This window comes from Galeopterus variegatus, unplaced genomic scaffold (assembly GCF_000696425.1).
Source record: "Galeopterus variegatus unplaced genomic scaffold, G_variegatus-3.0.2 Scaffold1912, whole genome shotgun sequence".
In the NCBI taxonomy this organism is placed as follows: Eukaryota; Metazoa; Chordata; class Mammalia; order Dermoptera; family Cynocephalidae; genus Galeopterus; species Galeopterus variegatus.
Genome location: NW_007728023.1, coordinates 264,488 through 271,172, shown reverse-complemented (window position 1 = coordinate 271,172; position 6,685 = coordinate 264,488). Strand labels below are relative to the sequence as shown.

The window sequence follows — 6,685 nt, the reverse complement described above, 5'->3', positions numbered from 1 at the left end:
CTCATTGCTGTTTTCTGTTATATTCTTTATATTATCACTCATATACTTATTTTTTTCCTGCCACATTCTGTAGATGCTTACAGAATAAACACATTCAGTAACATGGAAGACTATAAATATATAAAGGCTGAGTCCAGGAAAATACAGAAGAGCAAACTAAAAGAGAAAGTTAAAATATGAATGTGCAGACTATTATTTATCAGAAGTGGAGCGTGGAAACAAACTGTTTGTTGTTCACCAAAGTCTGCTTCCCTTCTTGGGCACACAACTAAGTTACATTCCCCAGCCTCCCTTGCAGGTAGAGCCCCTTCGTCTGAAATTCAGCCAATGGGATGTGAGCAGAAGTAGTATGTGCTACTTCTGACTATAGCCCATAAAAACCTTCTTCGTGCATCCTTTCGTATTCTTTCCTCCTTCTGCTTGACTGAGAAGGACATGACAATAGTGACATTGGAAGCCCTGGACTGGTAACAGCAGAGCCTCTGTCACTGTAGGTCTTTAAATAACTGTGTGGGGCCGAGCCTGTGGTGCACTTGGGAGAGTGCGGCACTGGGAGCGCAGCAGCGCTCCCGCCGCGGGTTCAGATCCCATATAGGGATGGCCAGTGCGCTCACTGGCTGAGTGCAGTGTGTGGCCGGTCTCAAAAAGAACAAAAAATAAAAATAAAAATAAATAAATAACTGTGTGGAAGCGAGGTGCCCAGCAAATCCATGCATCTGCCCTGGACTGTCATCTGAGCCAAGGTACAAATTTTGATTACCTTTGAGCTATTAATCAATTTGGGTGTATTTGCTACTTCAGTCTAGCACAGCCTCAACAACACATGCCATTGACACAAAGCACAATAAACACATATTTTGCATTTGGATTTCAGCAGGTCTTCTAATAGGTAGGAAGTGGTGTAGACAGATGTTCATTCACCCAGCAAATAGCAAGTCAGGACATGCCTGGCTTTAGAAATGAGTTAGTCTTGAATTTCAACATTGGAGTAGGTCTCATCTGGAACAAGGGGTTAGTTCATTTTCCAAGGGGTTAAACGCAGAAACTTCTGGGTCAGGAGGTGTCCGGTTGAAGGACATTACACAATCAAAACATTCATGACTGTAGCTGGTTATTGAGGAGCCCGTGTTGCCTGTGAGTCATTGTCTTGAAACGAGAAAGAAGAGCTGTGGTCAGAGTCTGGAGTCAGACAAGCAGGCATAATCGAGAATTCCAGGGGAATGGAAGGTCCATGTGGAAGTCAAGAAAGCCAGTGATTCGGGCTGCCAGATTCGAATCCCTGCCTTGCTTCTCACTAATCATGGAATCCTGGGCAACTTATTAATGTCTCAGGGTGGATGTATTTCTTCTTCTATAAAATTTGGATAATAAAGCTGTATATCTAATGTTGTGAAAATTCAACATTTCTAAAGGGCTTAGTTCAGTGTCTGGCACATGGTAAACACTCAATAAATGGTGGCCATGTTTTATTAAGATGAATGAGAAGGATAATGGAGTAAACCTGGGGGAAGTCAGGATCCAGCCAAAACCAGGAGCTGGGCCAGAGAGGATTGAGAACCAGGACTATGCCCAACACGGAGATCTCCATCTGAAGCCATGGCCTTCGACCTTGGTCTTGCCCCACCTGGATTTGAAGGGTTCAAGTGTGGAGCTGGGTTATGCCACTTTCCCTACAATACCCCATGACTCACCACCCATGCCCACTGCTAGCCAGCCAGTGAGTGAGAGCATCCTGGACACGTACATGGGAGAGTAGGTGGCAATTGCAGGATCACCCATCCCTGAGGGAAGGCACCCTGAAGCCCGCCAGCCTTCTGGGGGACACAGGCAGTTTCAGTTCATTGGAATTTACTAGGAAATGAGGGCTGAGGAGTCGAGTTTACATAGAGGTCAGAACTTCAGGTCCTCTATCAGCTGTGTGACTTCTGGGTAGGTCTCCAGACCTTATTTTTTTCTCATCTGTAAGATACTATCTAAAAGATCTGCATAATGACTAAATGAAATAACATGCTATCTTATAAAATACCTAATGGGGCATAGCAAAGTTAATCTTTAATGCATATCAGTGGAAGGGAGAAATGGTGTTTATATGATCTGTGCTGATGGGCAAGTGGCTGGGCTGGGCATGGGAACAACTCGGTTTATTCCAAGAACCACACTTGGAAGCACTGTTGGTTGTGATTAAACACTTAGCAATGTTCAAGTGTGGTGAGTTGGTTCTGGTGCTGTAAAGTGCTAATAAGAGCCTGTGAATGATTGTAGGCTCCAGCCAGCTGGGCCACCCTCTGAGCCATCGTGTTCTCGGGGCTGCCCCCTGAGTTCTTGTCTCCCATTTCCCCAGCATTATCCACTGTTCCCAGAAGGGCTGCTCTCAGCCACAGTTTGGGACACCATCTCCTCCCTGCTGCAGGTGTCCTAATGGCCTCTGTCATGGATCTCCACTGCCCCACGTTATGTCTCCTCGTTCACAGACTGAACCCAGGGGTGGCTGTGTTTGCACCCTCTTTGGCACCAGGCTTTCCAATAGTTCCACTCTGTGTTGGATCCTCCTCTGGAACTTTACCACAGGCTCAGCTCTTAGGTACAAGGAGCATCTATCCCAGACTTTACAAGGAAATCCAATTCATGGAAGTGGTCTTATCTCCGACTCTGCCTCCACACACTCCATCCATGCTGAGCCACTTGGAGACCTCTTCTGTGTAACCACCCACAGTGTTACCTCAGTGTGGAATGTCTGGTCCCCAGGAAGTAGAGGGATGGGACAGATGGGTCTTTGTATCATTTGCAGGTGAGGAAATTAATTCTAAATCCAGCAGATGAATTCCTACTCTATTGACAATTAGCCTCCATTCCCTCATCTACTCCTTCCTGGACTTTTACAACAGCCTCCTAAATGTTTTTTCTGCCAGTCTCTCCCCACTCAGATCTATCCACAGCCTTCAAAGTGATGTAACTTACTAAATTGTTCTTGATAGAAAGTGTCCTGAACACTGAGTCAGGAAGTGAGGCTTCCAGCACCCAGAATGATCTAATTTACTGAACTGTTTTTAACGATGCAAAATGTTCTGAACACCGTGTCCAGAAGTGTGGCTTCTAGTGCGGCTTCTCTGAAAGACTCAGGGCAAGTTATTTACCCTCTCTGGGACTCAGTTTCTTCACCTATAAGTTATGACACATTGGGCTATCTAAACTCTAATGTCTGTACTTGTTCAACAGCTCTGTGATTCTAAGAAGTCGTTTTAAGCCTTCACTGTCTTAAAGACGCAGATAATGACTGTGCGTGGGGACATTTCTGACTCCAAAATTTCACCAGCTCTTATGAGAAACTATGGAATACACTCTGTATAAAGTTAGTGAACAATTAATTCAGAAAAAAATGCTTTTCGGTATATAAGAGAACAGAGACAGATTGACCACATGATGAGAGAGAACGAATATGGTGTGCTTATATAGGGTTACTTCAAAAGCTCATGGAAAAATTCGTATTTCTTTCAATTCTATTTTTCCACAAGCTTTTTGAGGTACCCTTGTATTTTGGGATAGAGTCACGTAGGTACTAGAATTTAGTTAGAGTAGCAAAGCTTCTAGCAGGAGATGGTCCAGATTCTCGGCATCCAGAAGAAGCCACTGCCTGAGACTTAGGGGAAAGCAGGATTGGGCTACCCAAAGTTCAGATAGTGATGGCAAGAGCCAGAAAGAAGCAGGACAACAGCAAACATTACATGATAGAATCCACCAAGTCTGAGTAAGGAGGCAAAGCAAGAGAAGTAGAAGAGTGAGTAGTAGACAGGAGTACATTGTATGTGGAATGTTATTTTGACTGTGCACTCCCCAGCCTGTGACTGTAGAAATTAGATAACATTTACACTTATGCTCCACAAATGACTTCAAGTCCCCAACCTGTGAAGGAAGGAATTTGAACTCTTCAAAACACCCCTAAGTTTTTTCTGGGTGTTCACAATGGGGCTGACAAACCAGCCTTCCCCAATAATTAAGTCCACACTTTCTTCTTCTTAAGTTGACATTCACCACCTGCAAAGCCTCAGCAAGGCCCATTTATCCTGCTTACTGAAGAGCTAGAGATACAGCCTCCTGGATTTTTTTTTTTTTACATACATCCAAGCCACAGGTTTTCAACCGTGTCCAGAGCAGGATCTCCCAAATCCCCACAAATTATTTTCAGTAATTTGAAGAGCCAATAAAGGAGGGTGCTCCTTTGTTGACAGCCTCCCTTTTTACCCTCTCTCCAAGGGTCTCACCTTTCCTTTATAGATGTTAGGAGCAAGGAGAACAGTTTATCTTGATTGCTATAAACTGAATTTCAACTCACAAGCCCCCAGGGTGAGTTCTCGCAGTAACACTCATAGGAGAGAAGCAGAGGAGACTGAGCAAGACAAGTCTGCTAATCTTGGGTGACTGACACTGACCACAGCAGTGCTCAGATCTCCCTAACACTCACTCAGGATGCATGTATTTATAGAACACCAAAACCCTCCTTTCTTTGTTTCTCCCTTGATCCCACTCAGTTTCCACCCAATAACTCCATCATGCCATCCACTGTATGGTCCCTCCGTGTTGCTCATTTCTTGCCCAAATCATGCCTCCTCTGCCACCTCCTTTGGAGAAAGTGGTTTGAGATCCTAGTTGCATATGTTTGGCACCGTGCTATCATGCGCTGATGAAAACCTGTTGTTAGTTGGTTTTCTTCCAATTTTGGGCAAGCCATAGTATGTGTCTAAAATATGGATTTTTGCAAAGAACCAGATGTTATTATGGGCACCAATTGGTGTTAAACTGACTATTTTTTCATTTGTTTTATCACACATTTAGTTCTTATAGATATCAACTGGCATTATATTAACTTGTATTTCCACTCGATTTTTATACTTTTGGTTTTTATTGCAAGCATGTTTTCCCTCAGATATTTATAGTCAAACCTACTGTTTATCATTTTACTTTCTGTTTCTTCTCGTACTTCTTATATTTCCTTAATTTTAAAATCTCCTTAGGAGAAGCTCCGTTAAAATTTACAATTTTATGGTACATTTCCTCGTTATCTTTCTCCTATTACTTTTTAAACTAGTTTTGATACTTCTCCTTCACCAACATAGTTTTTTTTCTATTCGATGTTGCCCTCTCAATGTTTTCTGTTTGTCATTGTCCACTTAACATTTCCTGACATCTGTAAGATTTTCTCCCCTTACACTGAGTCACAGTGATCTCTACTGAGGGTAGAGAAACTGGTTCCAATTTGTCATGTGAAGTGTACAGACACATGGTAATAAAAACTAGTATAGGATGAGGGTGGAGAGCCCCTGAATAGAGTAAATCATTGTTGGATAAATGGCCGTAAACAACAGAACAGAACTTGCAATAGTGCCCATACACGGGTGGCTGATAAACCTCAACGTGGCTTTCTGCTGCTGGGAGCATGCAGAAGGCTTGTAGTTTACTCCTGGGGAGAAAACAGGAACAACTCTTACAGGTCATCTCTAGCATCACCAGAACTGATTCTCTCCAATCTGCTTGCCTCCCTTTCTGGCAAATAAACCACATTTCACAGAGAATTTTGGAATTGTGGCTATGTCCTGTAATACCCCCTTCTGACTGTGTTTTGTTACAGGTTTGTCTTCTTGTAGAAAGAACAACACCTTGCATATTCAAACTGTTGGTTATAAAAACTTAAGCATACACGTCACATAATTTGGGTTAATCAATATTCAGCCTTTTCAGTAAACAACTTCAGAAATGCAGGTGTGTTTTTTAGGCAATTCTATTTTATCTTGTTTTTTGCAACATGTGAACTTACAACTCTCTGATGCCCTAACACAACTTTGCTTTCTTTCAACATCTAGAATTCACAAACTAATTCTGGTTATTTTCTCTGCCCTGAGATATGAAATCAACTATCCTACCAAGGGACACTGGTTCCTTTTTTCAGAGAATCATTTTAGAAGCCACAGGCACTAGATCTACAAATAAGCTGTTCCACATTCCTATCGGAATTTGGCAGGATGGCAGCAAAAATATTCAACAGCATATATCATTGGAAGGACAGAGCAGGTAAAGCCTTCTTTAAAAAAAATGTCCATGGATTCTTATTGACATTTTCAATTCACCTCTATTTAAATAAGTTCTTTTGCCTTACTCTAATGAAAGAGTTTACTAATCCATTTTTTCAAATTTTGAGCAAATAATTTTTCTTGTTTTTATTAATGTCAACAACCACAAAAAGCTATATTGTCATGTCAAATTGTAGGTCTAAATTTCAGTGTTTCCACCCCAGAATCCAGGAGACTCCATATCTTTTCTTCTTTCTTGACCCTCAGCTCAGCCTTCTTGAAATGGCCTCATGGTGTGCAGGTCCCACTGACTCTCTGGCATGCATCACCTTAGCACCAATGTCTGAAAGGAAAGAAGCCCCAGCCTCCATCTAGGGGCACACCAATGAAACTAAGAGTTCAGAACACTCTATCGTCCATAGATAGCCTGCTTGATTAACAAAAGATAATAATGAAATGTAGAATATAGACAAATAACACGTCTCAAAGTTTCAAAAAACTCCTGTCAATTTTCTCCATTTGAGCTCCCTGATTTGAGTTTATTTTATATTCCCTTTATATTTTTCTTTTACTAGTGCTTTTTTTTTTTTTTTTTTTTTTTTTTTTTTTTTTTTTTTTTTTCC

General features: G+C 41.8%; 1 protein-coding gene across 1 annotated transcript in view; it reads right to left on the bottom strand.

Annotated features, from left to right (window-relative positions):
- Window positions 1-645: 645 nt before the first annotated feature.
- Window positions 646-6,685, bottom strand: part of MOBP (myelin-associated oligodendrocyte basic protein) — a 65,850-nt gene continuing 59,810 nt past the window's right edge. The window contains exon 6 of the mRNA XM_008579561.1: window positions 646-1,146. The gene's annotated coding sequence lies outside the window, so the exon portion shown is untranslated. The remainder of the gene's footprint in view (window positions 1,147-6,685) is intronic.